Genomic DNA, 26,885 nt, shown 5'->3' with positions numbered 1-26,885 from the left:
ATATATATATATATATATATATATATATATATATATATATATATATACAATGGAATATTACTCAGCCATAGAAAAGAATAATATAATGCCATTTGCAGCTACATGGATGGCCCTAGCTAAGCAAAGTAAGTCAGACAGAGAAACATAAATATAACGTGATATCTCTTACATGTGTAATACAAAAAATATGATACAAATGAACTTACAAAAGAGATACAGACTCACCAACATAGAAAACAAACTTCTGGTTACCCAAGGGGAAAGCAGGGGAGGGATAAATTTGGAATTTGGGATTAACAGATACACACTACTCTATATAAAATAGATACACAAGGACCTACTGCACAGCACAGGGGTATAGTCAATATCTTGTAATAACCTATAATGGAAAAGAATATGAATCACTGCTGGACATCTGAAACATCATAAATCAATTATACTTCAATAAGAACATAAAGATTAAAAAAAGAGGGAAGCTTTAGAATCAGTGTATTACAAGTTGAAGGAAAGAGGTGTTTTGCTTTAGGTCTCCCCTGTGTGCACAGTTCTTTTGTCCCCAATGTGCTTATAAAAGCTGAGTGACAATGGGGACATGATGGGGATGAATACATAAAATCCCACAATTCTCTTCTAGAAACACATCCAGGCTTCATGTCCTGTTTCTGAATTCAGCTTCTTACCATTCTAAACTCTTTCTTTTCTCTGGATAATTTCTCCTTGAATTCTGACCCTCTTTACAAGTGTTCTACTGTCCTTTACTCCATTTCACTCACATGTCGGGAGCTGTTACTATATACATAGCTTGGGCTGCCTTCCCAGGAGATTACTGAGGCTCAAGTCACTGACCAAGTAAACACAAATATGGGGAAGGTGAATCTTCTAAATTCATCCCAGATGAAATAGGTAAGTTTGTTTTCCAGATGATGAACATTAAAAAAAAAAAAAAGTCAAAGACTGCATTTCCTTTAAAAAACAAAAATAAAAAAATCATTCTATTCAAAATGGAAGAAAATTAAATGTGGATTTTATAGGAAAACACAAAAGAACATGTTTCATGAGCATACATTTCCATTTCCTCCAATAAGGGTCAAAGTGATCTATGGCCAATCTAGCCCTTTCAGTAGGAGTTTATATTTGCAAAGACACTTGATAATAATAACCCTTTTTTAAAAGACACAATCCCACTAAGCATATTTTAGTAAAGTACTGACTGAACTAATATTGCTTGGCACCAATAATAAATTGCACAAATTCCTGACCTTCATTATTCTGATTTTGTATTAAATGTCATCCTGTTAGATGAAGTATGGGTGAATGGTGCAAGATGGTGGATAATGTGGATGGTTGTCCACTAAGAGAGTCTGTTAAGGAACATCTTAACTCTTTTTTTTATGATTTATATTATAATTACTTTTTTAAAAATGATTTTAAAAAATCGTTTTAAAAAATATCAAAGTATAGCTGATTTGCAATGTTGTGTTAATTTCTGCTATACAGCAAAGTGATTCAGTTATGCATATGTGTGTGTGTGTGTGTATATATATACATTAAAAAATCTTTTCATTATAGTTTATCACAGCATATTAAAAAACAGTTCCCTGTGCTATACAGTTGGACCTTGTTGTTTATCCATTGTATATACAATAGTTTGCATCTGCTAACCCCAAACTCCCAATCCATCCCTCCCCGACCCCCTCTCCCACTTGACAACCACAAGCCTGTTCTCTATGTCTGTGAGTCTGTTTCTGTTTCGTAGATAAGTTTACTTGTGCTATATTTTAGATTCCACATATAAGTGATATCATATGGTATTTGTCTTTCTCTATCTGACTTACTTCACTTAGTATGATAATCTCTAGGTCCATCCATGTTACTGCAAATGACATTATTTCATTCTTTTTATGGCTGAGTAGTATTCCATTGTATACATTTACCACACCTTCTTTATCCATTCCTCTGTTGATGGACATTTAGGTTGTTTCCATGTCTTGGCTATTGTGAAGAGTGCTGCTATGAACATGTATCTTTTTGAATTACAGTTTTGTCCAGATATGTACCCAGAAGTGGGATTGCTGGATTATATGGCAACTCTAGTTTTAGTTTTATAAGGAAACTCCATACTGTTTTCCATAGTGCTGCACCAATTTGCATTCCCACCAAGGGTGTAAGAGGGCTCCTTTTCTCCACACCCTCTCCATCTTTTGCTATTTGTAGACTTTTTAATTATGGCCATTCTGATCAGTGTGAGGTGATATCTCATTGTAGTTTTGATTTGCATTTCTCTAATAATTATCGATGTTGTGGAAATTGCTTTGGAAATTATGTCTTCCCATTGCTTAAAAAGTCCATAACGAAGGCAATTTTAATTTCATCATCCTGCCCATTTGTTCTTATTTAGATTCTATATATTCCAGAATAAGGATTTACTTTCATTCCACTGTGTCTACTCTCACTCTCTCGTTACCCACTATTACATTTCAAATCAATGTGACGCTTTTACTATTTGAAACATCGGCCCCCTGAGGACTTATCACTGTGAAGGGAAAATGTTCTTATAGTAGTTGGAACTGCACAAGGCATTTGCTGCACTGTTAGAACTGAAGGAAAGCGTTTTTTTAAGTATGTGTCCCTTTTAACCAATGTCTTCAAAGTAAGAGATGAAAGGAAGTGGACACCTGCCTCTCACTCCCCCTGGTGAAGCAAACTTGTAAAAGATCTGGGATCATTCTAGCAAAATGAGGTTTCTTGGGGACCACAGAGATGCTATCAACAGTGCCAGTTTCGGGACTTTAATAGACATTGTCTCTTTTCACATTTAATCCACTCAATGAAGAAGGCACTATTAGCCAGGTTTTGTTTATGTCATGTTCAGAGATCTAGGTGACTTGTCTAGAATCATATAGCTTTTCAAAGTCTGAGGCAAGAGTTTGTCTGATCCCAAAGTCAATTTTTCCCACACAGCCCCTAAGTCTTTCCTGTTATTTGAGCAAAGATGAGCAGTGCATGGTTAGGCCCTCTGTAAAAACTTCACTTTCAGCACTTAGTTTATCCTACAACAAACCCAGAATAGAAGTGCTGAAGGTCTGTGGACCTCCCACACAGCAAGCCAAGGGCAAGTCACATCAGGGCTACCCTACATCTTGCTGTCTACAGAGTACACATTTCAGTAGAGCTAAAACTCATCATATCTGATGCACTGCCAATTTACCTACTTCTTAGCACTTTCCAATCTCTGATTTTATTTTAGGTTCACACCTATCCTTCTGCAGGGTTGTGGTAGATGTGATTTTTTAAAAAATTTTCCTGATGAGGAAACTAAAGGTTGTAAAGTTATTTAGTTTACCCCATGTAATCTAGCCTCTTAAATCTGTCCCTCCTCATCAAATCCAGACTCCTTCCACCACTCAGGAAAGTTCTCTAAATCACTAAATTGTCAGTGATGGGGATGGCAAATCAGCCAGGAGATGCCAGAGAAATGAGTTTATGGAAAGAAGGGCAAATCCCACAGTCATCTGTGTCCACTTCAGACCTACAAGTATTCAAGGAGCTTCTGCCATGTTTTGCCCTGTAACAGGTTCTTAAAAGGCAGTGGAGATTAAGACCTGATCTCTGTCCTTCAGGAATATAGAATGAGAAGAATAAAACCACCCTACAGAGCTGTGGAATTTGAGTAAGATAATGTATGTTAAATTCCTGGGTCAGCCTATGGCTTATTGAACCTAGCAAGCTTTAGGTTCCAGTTCCTCTTGGGAATACATGCTAGTGCATCTTCTCTATCTATGATCTGATAGGTGACTCCATTTTTTTTTAACTCTTTATTGAATTTGTTACAATATTGCTTCTGTTTTATGTTTTGGTTTGTTGGCTACAAGGCATGTGGGATCTTAGCTCCCTGACTAGGGATCAAACCCACACCCCCTACATTGGAAGGCGAAGTCTTAACCACTGGACCGCCAGGGAAGTCCCAGGTGACTCCTTTTAAATTTATGATCACTGGTATGATCTTTGATCCTTTGTTTATAAGCTGCCTAGTCACTTGCTCACCAGCCTTCCCTGGAGGATGGAACCTCAGTCCCCAGCTTCTGTTCACAGCCTCCTCCTTAAACTTCAACAGTTTGTCTCTGTCAAAGTCCCACCTAAAGATACCCAGATGGTCAAACTAGACTTATTAAAGAGGTTTTATTTATAAAGGATCAATTTACAAAGATATAGGCAGAATGTGGATAAACCACACACACACACACACACACACACACACACACACACACACACACAAAGTCAAGTAGCTCAAGGTCAGACACAGCAGAGAAGGAATAATTACTGGAACCTTGAAAGAAAGCTGGGTAGATCAACCTTCCTTTATAGAAACCGTGATGATAGACATGGTCAGGCCAAAACAACCAAAAGAGTTAGAAGTCAGAGGAATAAATACCTTGATCTCATTTTCCTTCCTTCTCTGATCTCCTACTGGGTTCCTGAAGGTTGAGTCCACAGGAACACCTTGATACCATCTACACAAATATGCCTTCTTTGTCAGAGAACAAGGAGAGGAAGGATGATCTGGATGGAGAGGACACTGGGAGATATCTGGCATCATTCTATTTCCTTTCACACTCGCATCTTGTTTGACCACCTCTCCAGTCACAGATGCAGGGACTTCAGCCTCCTTTTCACTCCTTGAAGATGAAGATTGATTTTGTTATATAGATTCTGTCCCTTAACTGCACTATTTGTATCTGCTTTTATCCTCAAAAAGACAGCCTGTCTTCAGCCAGTCTTACTCATGCTCTGGACCATTTCAGCCTTTTCCTATAGCCTATAGTCCTGATCCATACACACTCATGTCAGCAAAGATGAAGCCCCTCCCTTTCTGAGAATTTTACATATTTACCTCTGCCTTTAATATATGCAAGTTTTCCCTGAGCCTGACTGTTAGGTGTTAGCTGAGATAACTATCAGTTTTGTGGATGAATATAAATATAAATCTGATCTCAAATAATTTTTACTCTGAAAAGGAGGATAGTACAGTCATGAGCTGTGTAATTACTAACAATGCTAAAAATAGATGACATTTATCGTTTATTTGGTGCATATGAGATATATTATGTCTAAATTATCTAAACAACAGTGCCATGTAGTTGGGAGTATTCCCATTTTCTAGAAGAGGGAACAGGACCCTGATGAATTTGAGCAATTCACCCAACACTACACCAGTGAATGGCAAAAGTAGAATTTGAATGTATCACTCTCTGATGCCAATGTTTTTCCCCTGCTACCAGATCACTACAATCCAATTCAGAGTATAACAAAATGGCACAAAAAGGCAAATATGTTTTGTGATAAAGAGTAGAAAATGGCATTGAGTGTCAGAAGTGTTATGAACTGATTGTCTGTGTCCTCTTCCTAAATTCATATGTTGAAGCTCTACTCTGGAATGTGATGGCATTTGGAGATGGGGATTTGGTAGGTAATTAGGGTTGGAGGAGGTTATGAGGGCAGGACCCTGATCTATGGGGAATTAGTGACCTTACATGAAGAGACACCAGAAAATTTGCTCTCTCTTTCTCTCTGCCATGTGAGGAGACAGTGAGAAGGCAGCTGTCTACACCCCAGGAAGAGAGCTCTCACCAGAACATGACCTTGCTGACACTTTGGTCTTAGACTTCCCAGTCTCCAGAACTGTGAAAAGGAAAATTTCTGTTGTGTAAGCCACCTTGTCTATGGTATTTTGTTATGGCAGTCAGAGCTAGCTGAGATACATTTTGGTACAGAGAAGTGGGGGCACTGCTGTAATAAATGCTTTTGCATTTGAATATGTATATTTGTATACTGAATATGTGGAAGAAGCTTTGGAAGTGGTAATGGGTGGATGCTGAAAGAGTTTTGGGGTGCATGCTAGAAATATAGACATTAAGAGTGATGAGGACATGACAGAACAATGTTCTAGTGGTTTTTGGAAGGCAGAACTTGTGAACAATGATATTGGATATTTAGCGGAGGAGATTCCCAAGCAAAGTGTGTTGAAGGAGCAGCTTTGACCCTCCTGACTGCTTATAGCAAAATGCCAAAGGAGAGAGATGAAGAAAAAAAAATGTTCAGCAAAAGAGGAACAGAACTTGAAGATTTGGGAAATTCTCAGCCTATCTGAACAGTAAAAAATAAAAAGCCTTGTTGGGAAAAGAGCACTAAAGGTGCACCTAAACAATCATTTGATAAAGAGATTATGAACTCAATTATTCATTTCAACAGAAGCAAAGAGTAGAGACGAGATCACAGCAGCAAAGACACTGCCAGCTTGAAATAAAAGGGACAGGGAAAGTGGGAAGGAATGAAGACAGCTGGACTTCTTGGGATTTATTGGATAAGACTATAGAGCTATTTGGCAGTGAACTATCCTTCAAGAAAAATACAGAAGGAACCCAAAGGCAGTTCAGGTTTCCTCCACCCTGATTTCAGAGGGTGAGACTGTTGAAGAACAGAGTACCATGGGTGGGACTCAAAGTATGGACTTCATCAATATCTGAAACAAGTTACTGCAGAAAAAGTCACTGAGTAGGAGAGAGAGCCAAACCACTCTTCATGGTCCTAAATTTCTACTGCCTAAGACACCATCTCACGGGTTCCTTTGAAGCTCAACTTTAGTTAGCTATTTGTCTTTGGATAAAAGCACTATGTTGGCCTATCTTTTTTAGTCTAACTCTACTTTTAAAAACTATATGTTAGAACATTATAAAAAAAACTTTACCATTCACCTATTTTCATTTTCACATGGTGTGCTGGACTAGGAGAGACTCTCTTGGCCTGAATTCTCTGGTTGGCAAGTAAAGATGGTTTGAGATCATTAAAGCCAACTGATTTTGATTGATTCATTCATCTGATGTGAATTTAACAAGGGATTACTCTGTGCCACTCCTTGGTCATGCAAGGGTGAACAAGACTGAGAAGGCCACACCCACAAGGAGTCTGCATCATAGAGAAAATGAACAAGTACACAGACCAGTAAGCTAGGTAATTTCACAGAGTGAAATGCATATGAAAGGGGGTAAAGTAGGATTGTGGAGAAATAACAACAGACCATGTTGGAGGAGGAAGGGATTGGTGAACCTTGCCTTGGGAAGGTCTTTTTGGGAGACCAGCGAGAAGACAGTCAATCAAAATCCATGACAACAGCAAGTACAACGGTCCTGGAGGAGGAAGGCTCTCTCCAAAGGTGAGCACAGAGGAGATGAGGCTTCAGTGGGATGAGCATCAGGAAAGGCACAGTGAAATGGAGCCAGAAAGGAGTACGGGCTCATTTAGAAAAACCAGTAAGAAAATATGAAACTAAAGGGAAAGACCTTTTCCTTATTCTTCAAGGCCACTCAGTACAGGAATCCCAGATCCCAGTCAGTCTGTTCCTATTGCCTCTTCTGCATACACTCTGAAAGTGACCCTGAGCTGAAACAAATTATAACAAGAGCTGTCTGCAACTTAAAGCCCTGGGGTTCCTTCTCTATCCTGGTCTATCCTACATGAAACATGGTCTTTCAATCTCATTGGAAAGCAGTCCTTTAATCAACCTGCCATTCAGTTGGGTTTCTCTGTGCCTTTGCTAATTGTGTCCTAGGTATGAAATAATTTCATCATTATATCACACACAACATTCTGCTTATCCCCCAGCTGAAATGCCAGTTCTCTTGTAAAATATACCCCAATATCTACAATTAGATTGAGTTTCGAAGTCTCCACATTATCACTTCATATTCATTTGATTAGTACCACTATACTTATTTTATTCTTCTTGTTATTACATTTATGTGTCATTTTCTTTGTTCCATCTTGGTTGTGGAAGCCAGGAGTCCTGGGACTTCATGGCCCCTAACATCATTTTCTCATTTGATTTAAAAAGCATCTCTTGAACCTTTCAGGTGGCAGGAATACCCTTTAGAAAACTTGACAAACTACTGCATTTTGCAGATTTGTTTTCCGACCCTCTACTCATCTGAGAGAATTGAGCACAGATCCTGTTTTATTCATATTTACACCCATAAGGCTGAACTGAATTCCTTACACCATGTAAATGCTCAATAAATAGTGAATGAATGGATAAATGAATAGAGCTCAGAAGTGTAACAAAATTTTATTGACTGAATTCAGTTTAAAAATTCAGTTAAAGTCAAGAAGCATTTTTGAATACTCAGTTTGCATAAAAGAAATTTACTAGGTACAGAAAGCTAAAAATAATTAGAATTCTCTTACTTTCTGAAATAGGTTATTGTGGAAAACTGTAGATCCTTCTTGAAAAGCTCTTAAAACTAAGAATACCATTAGGTTTTGATTCTACCAATAAAATGAGATTTAGCTTGAATATAGAAAAGTATTGCCTAGATCTCAATTTTTACATCAATATTTTTGATAAAATTAAAGTCAACAGTGCTAAAATATTTATTATTTTATATTTATATCATATATAAATATATACTACACATTTTCTGTTTTTAAACAGTTGCTCAAAACTTTAATAAAATATATTCCTTACATTGACATTATTATGAAACTTGTATTATATATTTGTGTTATTATAACTTGTATTTTTGTTCAATGAAATTTACTTTATAAACAAAGTATGCTAAATATTGATATTTATGATATCAACAAATTACTGGGTGATTTAATTATATAAAAATGCAATTACTTCAGGCCCATGAGTAAAAGGCTGCTAGTGACTTTTTACACTTAGAAATCATTTTCAGTTTGAAATGATATATCAGAATTGGAGAATATAGATAAGTGTTGAAGACAAGTGAAGAAGGAAAGTTGCACTTGACAATGCCAGCTGTGATGCATATGCCCAACTAGAGCAATATTGCAGCAGATGAAAGTGGGTGCATCTGTATCATTACCATGAAATATGGTAGAGGGATTGAATATATGTCTTTGCTTGCCTCAGCATTATTCTTTATACAATAATTACTGTTCTCCCCCCTCTACCTCCCTGTTTTAAATCATGGAAAATGAGTATTTCTGATGTTTTCCTAAAGGACAGAATGTGAGTTTGCTTCACAATCCCATTTGTCCTCAAGGCATTCCACTTTCATCCTTTCAGCTACCTTCCTCTTGCAAAGTCTTTCATGGAAGAAGTAGGAGAGGCCAGATTGGACCCTCAGATAAAAGAAATGGACATTAGATGCGGAAAGTGATGCCTCTTCTTTGGCAGAGGTAATGCCAGCATTAAGTTATCTTCTCTCCTCCTGCATCCTGCATTTTCCCATGGGAGACGATTGACAGACAGACATCTATGAATGTGTTTCTATTCTTTAAGATATCTGGCTTATAACATACAATAAAAAATATGTTTGTGTTTTCCCCCCATAAGATGAAAATGTTGTCTTTGCCTTCTTTTACAGAAAACACATTTCAAACTCAATAGAAAAGACTTCTCCAGATCCTCTCATAGCTCAAAAAAGCAATATAGAAACACTTGTCCATTTATAATAAAATGCAGTTTATTTAAAGGGGTATGAATCATATTTTCGTACCAAATAGAAAGAGATGTGACAGTTTGAGATGGATTCCTCAAAGCTGATACTAAGGAAATTTCTGTAAAAAGAAATATGTTTCTGTAATCACTTCTTTTATAGTACCAGAGTTATGCGTGCACAGTAAAAGTGTTAGCATTAACAAAATTGAAATTTAACCAGAGGTGGAGTGGGAGTTTGCACTTGGCATGGGGAGTATTGTGATAATGCTGAATTTCATTGCATTTTTAATTAATTTTTATTGGAGTATAGTTGCTTTACAATGTTGCGTTAGTTTCTACTATACAGCAAAGTGAATCAGCCATACATATACATATATTCCCTCCCTTTTGTCATTGTATTTTTTTAAATTTTGCAAACCTCTCTTCTCTCCTATCATCTTTCCCAATAAAATTTGCAAATAAAGAATTTCATTCCCTTCTCCATCACTCCCTTGTAAGACTCCCAGTACTATACCCACAACTCCCAGAACTTTACCTACCTGGAGAGTAATCACTAAAAGCAAATTTAAAATAAATAATAAAAACCCTAATGAAAGCACATTTTACCTTTCAGTTTCCAACTAGTTCTATATAACATGTCAGAACTTTGACCTACCAAATAATTAAGGTAATATTTTTTAAACAGGAACACAATCACAGATTTGGCCACCAAGAATCCATGATATTAGGTCTTAGTCAGAACTGGGGAGTGGGAGGAACAGCGTAGCTGGATTTTAGCACCTTAACTTGCCCTTGAGTGTCTGAGTGACCTTGAGTAAGTCACTGAAATTCTGTGCCAATTTCTTTAAACCTGAAATGAAAGGCTTGTGATAGATATATAACATTTTTTCCAGATATACAATTATAGATTCAAAGTGAGTGTTGAAGCTGGAAAAATAATCTAAGAATTTTGCTAGCCTTATTAAAAGTATCATCAAAAAACCTGATGATATCAGACTGCCAGCGACGTCTACTTTGAAAATATCCCAGTAGAATGGTAGGGCATTCGTGGGTGTTGAGAGTATAACATTATTTGGATGAAGAACCTTTCATGGACACAGCTGAGGTAAAAGGTCACTTTTGCAGAACACATTATCATTTAAATTATTTTCCATTCCTACATCAAAATTACACACTAAAAAAATTTCCAACAAATCAAAAAAATTGAGCAGAAAGGAGGTAATTGTGAGAATTCCTGATATTTCTTTTGACTTGCACACATGTATTACTGTGTGCTAAGCTTATGACTGAATAGTTTGCAAGTTACCTTTTTTTGTTAAATGGCTTGAATATCTTTGTAAAACAACAACAATCCCACCTCTGCTTGAATTTTTTTAGGTGCTTCCACTTCTTAAAATATGAGAAAAATGAATATATCTATAAAACAGAAACAGACTCACAGAAACAGAGAAGAGACTTGCGGTTGTCAAGGGGGAGGATCCTACTGTATAGCACAGGGAACTATATTCAATATCTTGTGATAAACCATAGGATATGGATGAAAAAGAATGTATATATATATATATATATATATATATATATATATATATATATGTATAACTGAATCACCTTGCTGTGTGACAGAAATTAACCCAATATTGTAAATCAACTATACCTCAATGTTATTTTTTTTTTAAAGAATAGTTTAGAAAGCAAAAAAAAACCAAAAAAACACATATAGTTTCAAACTACAGACTTCAGTTGTGTGACCAGGTAACTGCTCAGGCCAAATATTATAAAACATATCTATATAGTTAGTAATTGTTTAAATGCTAATATTTATCAGTTGAATTCCAAAGAATGTTTTGAAGAAATCAGACCCTTATTTCTTTTTTCTTCTACAAAGTCAACAAAACTGTGTCACAGTTAATGGATCATTTGGATCAAGAGCCTGGGAGAGTTTAAACAAAGGAATGAAAGTAAGAGTAACTTGCCTGCTGTCTTTTCATTTTGCTATATTAAAGTGATCACTGGAACTATCACCATTCTAAGGCAACAGCTGATTTTAAAACTTAATATTATATCTATTTTTCAGCCCCACAATGCCTAAAGTTACCCTGAGCTCCAGTAATCATCCCTTTAATTCCTGATGATTGATTTTCTAATCCCAGATTAGTGGAAATTGGGGATTAGAATGATGACAGTAAAAATCAGACATGGTGCCTCAGGAATTTGAAGAAGCAATGGAAAATTATAATTTATTTGAACTTTTGTATTTATGTCTTTATGAAATTTGAGTAGTGGCTAAAAGCAGATCAGATGAGAAAAAAAAACTCTATTTCTGAAGAAAGGAAAATGCTTGTAGATTGTCCAGTTGTTATGAGAGAAGAAACACAGAGGCACAGATAAAAATATTCATTAATCAGTCTGACTGTGAGATCCTTTTGATGACATAGGTTACACAAGAGCAGGAGAGTCATCTTGAGAGAAAAGCCATGGCCTAGAAGGATTGAAGAAGCCAATACAATGTTAAAATGAGACTGCAGCTGAGCACAGCCTTCCTGGAGGGAATAAGCCTGCCCAAGACAGAGAGTAAACAGAAGTTTTCTATAGTCACCCGATATACCATTTAGTTTTAACAAATATTCCCACCAAGCTTTGTTTTTTTTTGTTGTTTTTTGTTGTTTTTTTTTTGTTTTTTTGCGGTATGCGGGCCTCTCACTGTTGTGGCCTCTCCCTTTGCGGAGCACAGGCTCCAGACGCGCAGGCTCAGCGGCCATGGCTCACGGCCCCAGCCACTCTGTGGCATGTGGGACCTTCCTGGACCGGGGCACGAACCCATGTCCCCTGCATCAGCAGGCAGACTCTCAACCACTGCGCCACCAGGGAAGCCCCACCACCAAGTTTGTTGAATTAACTTTCTTTTAATTATTCTCACCTATTTGTGTTATTCAGTTTTGTTCAAACAAAAAGTGTGAAATAAGAAAACATTAAATAAGACGTAAAAATAAACATAAGCAATGTTGCATCTATCCATTCTAATGATTATATGAAGCTGAAAATGCAATTAATCTGTGTACCCCATTTTATTGCCAAGAAATATAAAGACAAGTCTTTTCATTTAAGAACTAAATGTCTTGGAGACTCAGAACCACCCTTTGCAAGAATGTTTTTCTTCCCTCCTGGAAGTCTTTGCTGTGATATAGAATCACCCTTGGGATGCCTATCAAAGGACTCAGCCCTGGTCAGTGTACCTGGATAATGGGAAGAAGCCTACTTTGACCCCGCAGCCAAGGTTTCTCAATTGCAGTTGCTCTCTCTGTCACAAGGTGTCAGGAGTGAAAAACAGGTGATCCAGCCATGGTGGATCCTGGTCACCATGTACGTGGCCAAGAAGCTCTTCACACTGCAGATGTAACCAGGGCAGCCTGAGTACCCCCTGTTATGAGCACTGGGGATGTGTCAACATGTTGGTACCCTGATTCAAGAAAAGTGCTCTGCAGGAGAGATTGGTTCAAGATGGCAGAGTAGGAGGTCATGCACTCTCTCCCTCTTGTGAGAGCACTGGAATCACAATTAACTGCTGAACAATCAACAGGAAGACACTGGAACTCACCAAAATATATACCCCATATCCAAAGACAAAGGAAAAGCCACAATGAGATGGTAGGAGGGGCGCAATCACAATAAAATCAACTACCATAACAGTTGGGTGGGTGACTCACAAACTGGAGAACACTTATATCACAGAAGTCCACCCACTGGAGTGAAGGTTCTGAGCCCCACATTAAGCCTCCTAACCTGGGGGTCCAGCAACAGGAGGAGGAATTCCTAGAGAATCAGACTATGAAGGCTAACAGGATTTGATTGCAGAAATTTGACAGGACTGGGCGAAAAGGAGACTCCACACTTGGAGAGCACACACAAAGTAGTGTGCGAATTGGAACCCAGGGGAAGGAGCAGTGACCCCATAGGAGACTGAACCAGACCTACCTGCTAGTGTTGGAGGGTCTGCTGCAGAGGCAGGTAGTGGCTGTGGCTCACCATGATGACAAGGACACTGGCAGCAGAAGTTCTGGGAAGTACTCCTTGGTGTGAGCCCCCCCAGAGTCCACCATTATCCCCACCAAAGAGCCAGGTAGGCATCAGTGCTGTGTTGCCTCAGGTTAAACAACCAGCAGGGAGGAAACTCAGCCCCAACCATCAGCAGACAAGTGGATTAAAGTTTTACTGAGCTCTGCCGACCAGAGCAACACTCAGCTCTACCCACTACCAGTCCCTCCCATCAGGAAGCTTGCACAAGCCTCTTAGATAGCCTCATCCACCAGAGGGCAGACAGCAGAAGCAAGAAGAACTACAGTCCTGCAGCCTGTGGAACAAAAACCACATTCATAGAAAGACAGACAAAATGAAAAGGCAGAGGACTATGTATCAGATGAAGGAACAAGATAAAACCCTAGAAAAACAACTAAATGAAGTGGAGATAGACAACCTTCCAGAAAAAGAATTCAGAATAATGAGACTGAAGATGATCCAGAACCTCAGAAAAAGAATGGATGCAAAGATCGAGAAGATGTAAGAAATGTTTAACAAAGACCTAGAAGAATTAAAGAACAACAAACAGAAATGAACAATACAATAACTGAAATGAAAAATACACTAGAAGGAATCGATACAAGAATAACTGAGGCAGAACGGATAAGTGACCTGGAAGACAGAATGATGGAATTCAATGCCATGGAACAGAACAAAGAAAAAAGATTGAAAAGAAATGAAGACACCCTAAAAGACCTCTGGGACAATTTTAAACACATAAACATTCACATTATAGGGGTCCCAAAGGAGACGAGAAAGAGAAATGACTGGAGAAAATATTTGAAGGGACTTCAGACAAGAACTTCCCTAAAATGGGAATGGAAATAGCCACCCAAGTCCAGGAAGTGCAGAGAGTCTCAGGCACAATAAAGCCAAAGAGAAACACATTGAGACACATATTGAACAAATTGGCAAAAATTAAAGATGAAGAAAATTTATTTAAAGCAGCAAGGGAAAAATGACAAATAATATACAAGGGAACTCCCATAAGGTTAACAACTGATTTCTCAGCAGAAACTCTACAAGCTAGAAGGGAGTGGCACAATATATTTAAAGTGATGAAAGGGAAGAACCTACAACAAAGAGTGCTCTACCCGGCAAGGATATCATTCAGATTCGAAGGAAAAATCAAAAGCTTTACAGACAAGCAAAAGCTAAGAGATTCAGCACCACCAAACCAGCTCTACAACAAGTGCTAAAGGAACTTCTCTAAGTGGGAAACAAAAGATAAGAAAAGGACTCACAAAAACAAACCCATAACAAGTAAGAAAATGGTAATAGGAATATGCATATCGATAATTACCTTAAATGTGAATGGATTGAATGCTCCAACCAAAAGACACAGGCTCGCTGAATGGATATAAAAACAAGACCCATATATATGCTGTCTACAAGAGACCCACTTCAGACCTAGGGACACATATAGACTGAAAGTGAAGGGATGGAAAAAGATATTCCATGCAAATGGAAACCAAAAGAAAGCTGGAGTAGCAATACTCAAATCAGATAAAATAGACTTTAAAATAAAGAATGTTACAAGAGACAAGGAAGGACACTACATAATGATCAAGTGAACAATCCAAGAAGATATAACAATTATATGTTTACATATATATATACACCAAACATAGGAGCACCACAATACATAAGGCAAATACTAACAGCTATAAAAGAGGAAATCTACAGTAACACAGTAAAATGGGGGGCTTTAAAACCTCACTTACACAAATGGACAGATCATCCAGACAGAAAATTAATAAGGAAATACGAGCTTTAAATGACACAATAGACCAGACAGATTTAATTGATATTTATAGGACACTCCTTCAGAAAACAGCAGATTACACTTTCTTCTCAAGTGCACACAGAATATTTTCCAGGATAGATCACATCTTGGGTCACAAATCAAACCTTGGTAAATTTAAGAAAATTGAAATCACATCAAGCATCTTTTCTGACCACAACACTATGATATTAAAAATCAATAACAGGGAAAAAAAACATAAAAAACACAAACACATGGAGATTAAACAATACATTACTAAATAACAAAGATCTCACTGAAGAAATCAAAGAGGAAATGAAAAAATACCTAGAGACAAATGACAATGAAACACGATGATCTAATACCTATGGGATGCAGCAAAATCTGTTCTAAGAGGGAAGTTTATACCAATACAATCCTACCTCAATAAACAAGAAAAATCTCAAATAGAAAATCTAACCTTACACCTAAAGAAACTAGAGAAAGAAGAAAAAACAAAACCCAAAGTTAGTAGAAGAACAGAAATCATAAAGATCAGAGCAGAAATAAATGAAATAGAAACAAAGAAAACAATAACAAAGATCAATAAAACTAAAGGCTGGTTCTTTGAGAAGGAAATCAAAATAGATAAAACTTGAGCCAGACTCATCAAGAAAAACTGGGAGAGGACTCAAATCAATAAAATTAGAAATGAAAAAGGAGAAGTAACAATGGACATGGCAGAATACATAGCATCATAAGGGTCTACTACAAGCAGCTCTATGCCAATAAAATGGACAACCTGTAAGAAATGGACAAATTCTTAGAAAGGTATAACCTTCCAAGACTGAACCAGGAAGAAATAGAAACTCTGAACAGACATATCACAAGTAGTGTAATTGAAACTGTGATTTAAAACCTTCCACCAAACAAAAGTTCAGTACCAGATGGCTTCAAAAGTGAATTCTATCAAACATTTAGAGAAGAGCTAACACCCATCCTTCTCAAACTTTTCCAAATAATTGCAGAGGAAGGAACACTTTCCAACTCATTCTACCAGGCCACCATCACCCTGATACCAAACCCAGACAGAGATACTACAAAAAAAGAAAATTACAGACCAATATCACTGATAAATATAGATACAAAAGTCCTCAACAAAATACTATCAAACAGAATCCAACAACACATTAAAAGGACCATACACCATGATCAAGTTGGATTTATCCCAGGGATGCAAGGATTCTTCAATATATGCAAATCAATCAATGTGATACACCATATTAACAAACTGAAGAATAAAAACCATATGATAATCTCGATAGATGCAGAAAAAGCTTTTGACAAAATTCAACACCGTTTATGATAAAAACTCTCCAGAATGTGGGCATAGAGGGAACCTACCTGAACATAATAAATGCCATATATGACAAACCCACAGCAAACATCATTCTCAATGGTGATGAACTTAAAGCATTTCCTCTAAGATCAGGAACAAGGCAAGGCTGTCCACTCTCATCACTCTTATTAAACATAGTTTTGGAAGTCTTAGCCCCAGCAATCAGAGAAGAAAAAGAAATATAAGGAATACAAGCTAGAAAAGAAGTAAAACTGTCTCTGTTTGCAGATGACATGATAATATACATAGAGAATCCTAAAGATGCTACCTAAAGAAACTAGTAGAGCTAATCGATGAATTTAGTAAAGTTGCAGGATACAAAATTAATGCACAGAACTCTCTTGCATTTCTCTACCCTAAAAATGAAAGATTAGAAAGAGAAGTTAAGGAAACAATCCCATTCACCACTGCAACAAAAAGAATAAAATACCTAGGAATAAACCTACCTAAGGAGGTAAAAGACCTGTACTCTGAAAAGTATAAGACACTGATGAAAGAAATCAAAGATGACACAAACAGATGGAGAGATATATCATGTTCTTGGGTTGGAAAAATCAATATTGTGAAAATGACTATACTACCCAAAGCAATCTACAGATTCAATGCAATCCCTGTCAAATTACTGGTAGCATTTTTTACAGAACTAGATCAAAAAATCTTAAAATTTGTATGGGAATACTAAAGACCCCGAATAGCCAAAGAAATCTTGAAGGGAAAAATGGACCTGCAGGACTCAGGCTCCCTGACTTCTATAGTACAAAGACTACAGTACAAAGCTACAGCAATCAAAACAGTATGGTACTGGCACAAAAACAGCAAAATAGATCAATGGAACAGGATAGAAAACCCAGAGATAAGCCCATACACTTATGGTCAACTAATCTATGACAAAAGAGGCAATGCTATAGAGTGGAGTAAAGACAGTCTCTTTAATAAGTGGTACTGGGAAAACTGGACAACTACATGTAAAAGAATGAAATTAAAACACTCCCTAACACCATACAAAAAAATAAACTCAAAATGGATTAAAGACCTAAATGTAAGTATGGACACTATAAAACTCTTATAGGAAAACATAGGAAGAGCACGCTTTGACATAAATCACAGCAAGATCTTTTTTGATCCACCTCCTAGAGTAATGGAAATAAAAACAAAAATAAACAAATGGGACCTAATGAAACTTCAAAGCTTTTGCACAACAGAGGAAACTACAAGCAAGATGAAAAGACAACCCTCAGAATGGGAGAAAATATTTGCAAATGAATCACAGACAAAGGGTTAAACTCCAAAATATATAAACAGCTCATGCAGCTCAATATTAGAAAAACAGACAACCCAATCAAAAAATGGGCAGAAGACCTAAATAAACTTTTCTTCAAAGAAGACATACAGATTGCCAAAAAGCACATGAAAACTGCTCAACATCTCTAATCATTTGAGAAATGTAAATCAAGACTACAATGAGTTATCACCTCACACTGGTCAGAATGGTCATCATCAGAAAATCTACAAACAAATGCTGGAGAGGGTGTGGAGAAAAAGTAACCCTCTTGCACTGTTGGTGGGAATATAAATTGATATAGCCAGTATGGAGAACAGTATGGAGGTTCCTTAAATAAACTAAAAATAGAATTACCATATGACCCAGCAATCTCACTACTGGGCATATACCCTGCAAAAACCATACTTCAAAAAGATACGTGCACCTGAATGTTCACTGCAGCACTATTTACAATAGCCAGGTCATGGAAGCAACCTAAATGCCCATCAAGAGATGAACAGATAAAGAAAATGTGGTACATATATACAATGGAATATTACACAGCCATAAAAAAAGAACGAAATTGGGCCATTTGTAGAGATGTGGATGGATCTAGAAACTGTCATACAGAGTGAAGTAAGTCAGAAAGAGAAAAACAAATACTGTATATTAACGCATGTATGTGAAATCTAGAAAAATGGTTCAGATGAACTTGTTTGCAAGGCAGAAATAGAGACACAGATGTAGAGAACAAACATATGTACACCAAGGGGGGAAAGTGGCAGTGTGGGGGGTGGTCGGATGAACTGGGAGGTTGGGATTGACATACATACACTAATATGTATAGAATGGATAGCTAGTAAGAACCTGCTGTATAAAAAATAAAATTAAATTAAAAGAAAAGTGCTCTGCAGATGTAGGACAGCTACCACATTGAAAAAAGAGATATTCTATCTTTGCAGAGTGCTTTTGCTAAACCATATTCCAGAAATGCCTGATATAGTAGTTTCAAATAGATTAATTAGTTAATTAATAACAATCAATATTATTGTGAATTATTATATAAAGTTTACTCCGTACTAGAGTATTTAGTACAATTTACATATATTAGTTTAATCCTTTCCATCCTAGGAAATTAATCCCATGGTCCTCATTGTAGAGATAAGGAAACTAAGGCACAGAGAGGTTTGTGATTTGTCCACAGTCATACTGTTTGCAAGCACGAGAGAGCTGGGATTCCAGCCCAGACCATGTGACACTGCAGACCATACACTTCCCCATACAAGGCAGTCTCTCAGCTGCTGTGCAAACATTTCCCCCAAAGCTGGCTTGTTGTGGAAGCTTTCTGGCCCCTAATGCAGAGAAAGACCCTCCCACTCTCAGGTCCCAAAGCACACCTCTATTTCTAACCTAAAGGAAAATGTGGGAACGGTTGTGATGGGCCACCTTTGAGAGTGACTTCTAGTTACTCACATTCAGTATTTTCTCTTTCCAGGCACATGGGAGGATCACATGTTCCCATCCCTTTGCAGTTTACGGAGGCTCCCAGAACTGGTTCTGACTGGGGTAGAAGGAACATTTGTTCAAGATGAAACATTTGCAAATGATGCAATTTTACCATCTGTTCCCCACAGTGGCCCTTGAGGATGTCATAACTTCCACGTGGTACAGCCAAAACACAGTGAGGCCTCATCAGCCAAGGAGACTGAGTGACTCTCTGGAACCCAGCTTCTCATCACCTCCCCAACCTGTCTCCACACCGAATCACAATGGAAAAGGGACTAAAAAAATAAAGAAATCTTTATTGTGCTAAGGGATCTTGTTGAATTTGTTTCTAGCTTAGCCTATCGTCCTCATACAGGAGTTCCAAGGGCGTAGCCCAGACAGCTTTTAGCAATTCCCCACTCTCTCCATGACCATCCACAGGAAATTCTGAAGGCCGGTTCTCTGGCCAACTTGGAAGGAAGGTAAAAGGGACCTCACCATCATAAACAAGTCAAGAAATAAGGAAGGTGGGATCTAAAAGGACTATGGCTGAAGAAACTAAGAAGGTAGAAAGACTGCCCTTCGACAAAGGGGGCCAGATAGCTAAGACAGTGCTCAGACATGAACCTGAAGTCTGACTTGAACGAAGTCAGGTCTCTTGGCCACAGACAATCATCTTATTTAGATTTCATCTGAGACCACTTGAGAAGGGCACTGCCATGATGCCTACTTGTGAATGAATGGTCAACCCAGATGGCCAATGGACTCCAGTCACAGTCAAAGGGTAAGACTCCCTCTGCCTATGAACATCAACATCAGGTCAGCACCCTTGTCAAGTGCTCTCAGATCCAGGGCTTACCTTTCATTTAAGAATCACTTATTAGATTCATTAACATGGGGGAAATTACACACACACACACAAAAGAATCATACTATAGACACTGCTCTCTGCTTTGTTTTTTATCTTATTTATGTAAGACGTCTTGTATATTGGCTAATTTGGAATAGCTTAATAGTATTTCATCGTATTTATGTACCATAGTTTTAGATGTTTATTGATTCAAGTTTCCAGGTTTTTGCTGTGACTCAAGTTGCCACAATGAATATCTCTTATATATTAAATTGGTAAAAGTGTGTAAGGTGAATTGAAAAAATGTATTCCTGGTTGCTGGCTCGAATTATATATGCATTTTTGTTTTTAAAGGCATTGTCAAATTGCTGTCTAGAAATTTTGCACCAGTTTATAACCCCATCAACTTTTATGAGAGGCCAGGTCTGCCCACACACTTCCTGGTCTACCTTTACACAAATATATCATTAAACATTTTCATTTTTCCAATAGAAAAAATCCTTATTTTATTGTTGTTCTCATTTGCATTGCTTTAGTTGTTGCTGATGCCAAAAATCTTTTTATATGCTTATTGGCCATTGTTCTGTATATGGTAAACTGTCTGTTTACATCTTTTGCTCATTTTTAAATTTTGGATATTTTTTCTTATTGATTTATATAAATTAATCTAAATTAATGAAATTAGTGTTTTAATCTACTGTTATATTGTGATTAAAATTTCCCACTTTTTCTTCAGTCTTTTGAATTTGCTTACATTATTTTGTGTCATAAGTATATTTAAAAGGTAATATAGTATTACCTGTTAGACTATCTAGATTTGAATTACAGTTTTGCTGTTTTACTAGCATTATGATCTTAGGCAAGTTATTTAACTTATCTGTGCCTCAGTTTTCTCATCTTTAAAATGGGTATATAAGTTAACCTACTCATAGGACTTGATGAGGATAAATAAGTTTATACGTGTAAAGCTGTAGTGTAATATATTGGGTTGACCAAAAATTCATTTGGGTTTTTCCATAAGATGTAATATAACTTATAGTAGTCATATGTTAGCTCTCATTTTATTATTCCCTATGGTCAAATATATTAATCTTTTCCTTTATAGATTTTGGGTAATGAGTTTTGCTTGGAAATCAGAAAATGTTTAAGACATAAATTCCAAATTTTTTTGAAAAGCAAGTAACAGGAACAAATAACAATATCTAGATGTATTTGGTCCATGAGTTTATCCAAGAGTGATTGATTAAATCTGAGTACGTGTCTGGGGCTATCTGATGTCTCAGCAACCTGGAATGTTTCAAAATTTGCAAAAATAGTAAAGAAAAATGCAAAAATTATTTACAACTATACATTCACAGTGATTTTTTTTTTCCTTGTGCTGAGGCTTACATGTCTAAACTGGATTTGAAATTTGTAAAGGACCATCTTGCCCATGAGGTTCTTCTCATAATTGGTCCCAAATAGTAGGTGTAAAGGGACTAGCTTTTCTTGGAGAGGATTTTGCTATCTTTCTTTCTAAAGGAGGAAGCAGTGCTCAGACATGCCCTTTACTATCCCACACATTCACCTCTGGAATGTGGAAGCTGTCTTATGCAGTTGGGTGTTTTATATAAGACATACATGAAGGGTATAATTTGCACCCTATGCTGAGAGTTCCTAGAAAGACAGTACCTGAGTTATATATCTGAGACACAGTGCAGATATCTGTTTGACAGAGAACTGAAGTAGAAGCTTCTGTGTCCAGAGAATATCAACATGTCAAGATCAAGGGGAATTGCCTGGTCCCCAGGTGGACAAATTCCAACTGGTGGTATATTTGATGTGTTTAAAGCTCTTTCTATGCAGATAATGATTGGTTAATGAAAGGGAAAGACTGAATATATTGTCATTGGGGCTGGACAGGCTTTTAAATTCTGTAAAGTTCCAAAAAAGGAGCACAAGTCCCTCTCCTCCCCTTCCTCAAAGCCCCATGTGTTTCTCTTAGTAATATGGACCTGAAAGTTGAGATAAAACCAGACTCAATGTCTGGTTCCACCATTTAATACCAAGTTTCCTTACCTTTAAATGTAGATGCTAATATGAAACAATCAGGATTACTACAGGAATTAACCTACAGAGGTGACATATGTGAGTGACATAGCCCTTTGTTTACCTACTTAATTTTAAGTTGTCATTACTCACTCTCTTCAACATCAAAATTGATGGCATCATAGATGTAGAAGGGTGAGATCTTTATCCTCATGGCATGTTTACATGTTTTAAAGGAGTCATAACCAAGTCACAATTATATTACAGGGAAACCACATGCCTTTGTTATCTTCAGGGAAATATTAGAATTCTCTAGCATGGCGGTAGAACAGCAGGCTTGAAAAGTCCTTATTTAGAGCCCTCATCCTGACCTAACTCTTTGCAAACAATCCACCCTCATCTAAAACAGGAAGTCAAATCTTGGGAAAGCCCTGTGCCCTTAAACTGTTGTGCCCTGTCTTTTAAATGGTACATTTAGAAAGCACTCCTTGGTAGGTGTACTTATATCACCTACAGAGATATGGTATAAGAATATGGAAATGGAGAGAGACAGTCTTTAGATAAAATCTCAGCACTTGCAATAATTGATTTAACAGCTATTTATTGAGCATGTACTATGGCCATGGCTCTGTCACTGACTGACTTTGTGATGGTGAGTAAATGAAAGACCTTACCTATATGTAGAAGTATAAGTTATATTTATAATAGTATATAGTAGGTGTTCATTAAATGTCAAGCAAATGTCATTGACACCATCTGCAAAAACATATATAATAATATATTTTAAAGTACTTAACACTTGTATTGGACTGTAGTATGTATTGTATATGCGTAGATTCAGTTTTGAATCTACTAAATATTAATGTGCCATCGACCTTCTACATGGTACAACTTTTAAAGATGACAATAAGCTTTTATGTACAAAGCAATCTCCCTTTTAGCATGACAAGTTACTTACCAGTTATAACAAATTGTTATTCTTAACTCCCTACCACCATTCTACTTAGAAATCACAGCCTTAAGAGGACAAGAAGAGAAGGGTTTGATAAGAATATTGGAAAATGAAATTCTATAAGGGCAAATGAAAAAAGAGCTAATATTTTCAAAAGTAACTTCCCAGGCACTTATTAGATATTTGCAAACTTGACTCTCATAAAACCTTATAATATGGATAGTATCTCCATTTTTCATAAGAGAAAAATGAAGCTTAGATAAGTTATATACATTGCCCAAGATTACCCCAGATAATAAAAGGCACTGCTGGAATTTGAAATCAGCTTTGTTCATTTAAACACTAACAAGTTTGTATGCAATTGAAGTGGAAAAAAACAACTTTTTTCAAAAAAATAAAAATAAAATATGAGAATATAGAGAAAAAAACAAGCAGGGAAAGCAGTATCGTCTATGGACAGAGAACTTGTTCTGGATGTTGAGAATGTTATGTGCAGGGTGTTTTCTGCTTTAGAATGTGGTGATATAAAATGGTTTATTTATTGTAGAATCAGGGCTTGCTAGAAGTGTGTCATGAACAAAAATCATTAATGAGAAAAAAGTCAATGGTACGATAAGAAATAAGGCAGAGAAGATATTGGAAAAAGAAAAGAATAGTACAAGGAAGATAATTATGTAGGGACTAAGAACATAGGTTCAGGCAGTTGACTACAATTTAGTGACCAAAAATCACTGAATATAGGAAGTTTAGTTGAAAGTCATTCTTCTTAACACAAACCAATGTTTAGTGAAGATGTTTTGGTGTTAGATTTGGCTTGAGATTCACTATGGTATATAACACATTGAGCAGGACTCCCAGAGATTTCCTGGAGGCATGGAGATGGCTCAGCAGGACATCTGTGGTGCTGCTACATGAATGGGGGTGACAGAACAAGCAATGGCTGCAAATCTGTAAAGAGGTCGAGGAGATGATGGCTGCATCTCACCCTGAAGACTTTGCAGGAAACTAGGGGAAATGGAGGTCGGGATGAGGATCAAGGCAGATTGGACTAGCAAACATTCAGGCATTTGAAAAGTTATGCCCCCACAGAAAGCTGGACCTGAATGCTTACAGCAGCTGTATTCATAATCACCAAACACTGGAAGCCATCGAGATACCCTTCAATTGGTGAATGAATAGATACATTGTGCTACAACCATAAAGTGGGATCTTTTCAGAGATAAAAATAAATGAGCTATCAAGCCACAAAAAGACATGGATGAATCTTAAATGCATATGCTAAGTGAAAGAAGCAAGTATGAAAAGGCTACATACCATGACTGCTTGATTCCAAATATATGACATTCTGGAAAAGGCAAAGCTATAGCAGTAGATGAAAAGGCAAAGCTATAGCAGTTGCCACGAGTTTGAGGAGAGAGGAGGAGGGTTGATTAAGTAAAACAGAGGGGAATTTTTAGAGTGATGAAATTATTCTGTATGATGCTGTAGATATATGACATATGTATTTGTCAAAATTGATAGAAATTTACAGCAAAAAGAATGATCCTTAATGCATGCCCAAAATGTAGGAGGTAAGGATCTCAGGATTGAATGCAGAATATAACAAAATAATCTCACTATATTAAAAAAGTACGAAAAAATCTCTCTGAATGGAGTAGGAAGGAAAGGGGCTCACCTAAGTTAATTTGAATATGAGTGGAGTCTGTAAGTCTAAATGTGCAAGAAACTAGACATAAGCATTGTACTCTAGTTGGCCAAAATGTTTCCCATAGGACTACTGGTTAATAATTTTAATAATGCTTTACATGTATATTAGAACTGCACAATTAAGTAAATTGAACAATTGAGGTGGATGGTGGGAGCAGGGTTCTCTACTGTTGGGATGGGAGGTTACAGGGAAGCAAGAGAAGGAGATCAGAATGAACCATGTGATGGTAGATTTGCGTTGGAGGCATCAATATGATATAGACAGGTATAGATAAATGTATGCATTCAGGTTAGTGTGCACGTGTGTATCTCCTTGCTCTGTCATCTGGGAGGGTCTAGAGGTGGCAACATCCCAGGAGCAATGAGCACCCTTGACACCCAGATGTCAGCTTCTAGGATCATTCTCCAATAAAAGGAACCAGTGATTCTTGGAGAAATGCATGATTTCATGACCGGGGCAGGAAGAGTGCAGGATGCGCCTGGAATACTTTATAGTGCCAGAAAATAAGGTAGTGCTCAAAAAAGTTTTTTAAATCACAATAATAAAAATGTGCCAAAGGGATACAAGATTCAACTGAAGGTGCTTCCGATGGTTGAGGCTGGAACAATTTGTGTGAAAGAACAAATGAAGTAGTGTTGGATTATAATCCAAAGTACAGAATAAATATTTGTGAGTCCAAACTGATTTTAAAAAGTATTGAGTAAATAAGCAAATGGGGGAGAAGAGACAAATCTCTCATGAAGAAGAATTCCAAATGATTTATGTAGATGTTTTACCCTTGAGGTAGTGCGGCATAGCTCTGTACTCCTCAAGTGTGGGCTGCATATAGTGACTGTCTTCAAAAGAACATATATAAACAGTGGGGGGAAAGAATAAATTTACTCTGCAGAAACCTGATGAGTATTCCCATAGCCAAGTGATCAAGGTGATGAGTCATGTTCATAGCATGTAGCCTTTATAATTTTTTAAGTAAAAAAAGAAAACCTTTAGATAAGTCTTATCTATGTATTGCAGTATTTTGAAATTAACCCCTCACTCATTTCTTTGAGAGCTTAATAAAGCCCAGGGAATAATAATTTGCTGATTCAAAGATCTGTCTTATGAAAAGCATAATAAGTTAGAAGAGAAGAGAGATGAGCCTTTCAGCTTCATGGAGTTCTGCCATATTTGTTCAGGGAAGAGTAATCCATTGGCACAAATTATTGTCCTTTAAAACAAGTTTACATACATACACACATCTGGATCAGCACAAGAGGGAATATTTATATGCCAATTATTCCCAATTTCTATCTTAAACCTTTTAGGATTTGCATAATTTTCCCAGCTTACACCCTTTCTCCTTGAAGAGGTTCAATGAAGAATGCAGCCCATGTATTATAAGCTTAGCAAAGAATGATGCTCCCTCCTTTCTAGGAAAGGTGAATGACACTTGCAAAAGCACAGATATATGAATTAGAATTATGTTTTAGAGAAACTCCTAAAACATGGTATGATGCAATAGAGTAAATTTAATAACAAAGAAAACTCAATTCTATATGAGGCTAACTATTTTCAGCCTGGGTTTCCAGCCACCTCCTTTCTCACTTTTAGCAGATAAGTTCAACTTCTTCACAGAGAAAAGAGATTATTTAACAATAAATTCTCAATTCATTTTTTACTACATGATGTTTTACAGATTAAATAAGTTAAAATATGCTAGGCAATTAGAATAGTACTGACAAACTATTATTATGGATATTATTATAGATATTTATTACACATGGAGATATTATATATGTATATGTACATATATATATGTAGGTATATATAACTTCCTACAAGTACCTCAAATTCAATGCCTAAAAATAAAACTATCTTGTTTCCCTTCAACCCTACTTCCCCAATTAAGTTCCTTAACTCAGTGAATGATGCATAATTCAAAAAT

Source organism: Monodon monoceros, unplaced genomic scaffold (genome assembly GCF_005190385.1).
Source record: "Monodon monoceros isolate NGI ecotype Baffin Bay Population unplaced genomic scaffold, NGI_Narwhal_1 Super_Scaffold_16, whole genome shotgun sequence".
NCBI lineage: Eukaryota > Metazoa > Chordata > Mammalia > Artiodactyla > Monodontidae > Monodon > Monodon monoceros.
This window is presented reverse-complemented; position numbering follows the sequence as displayed.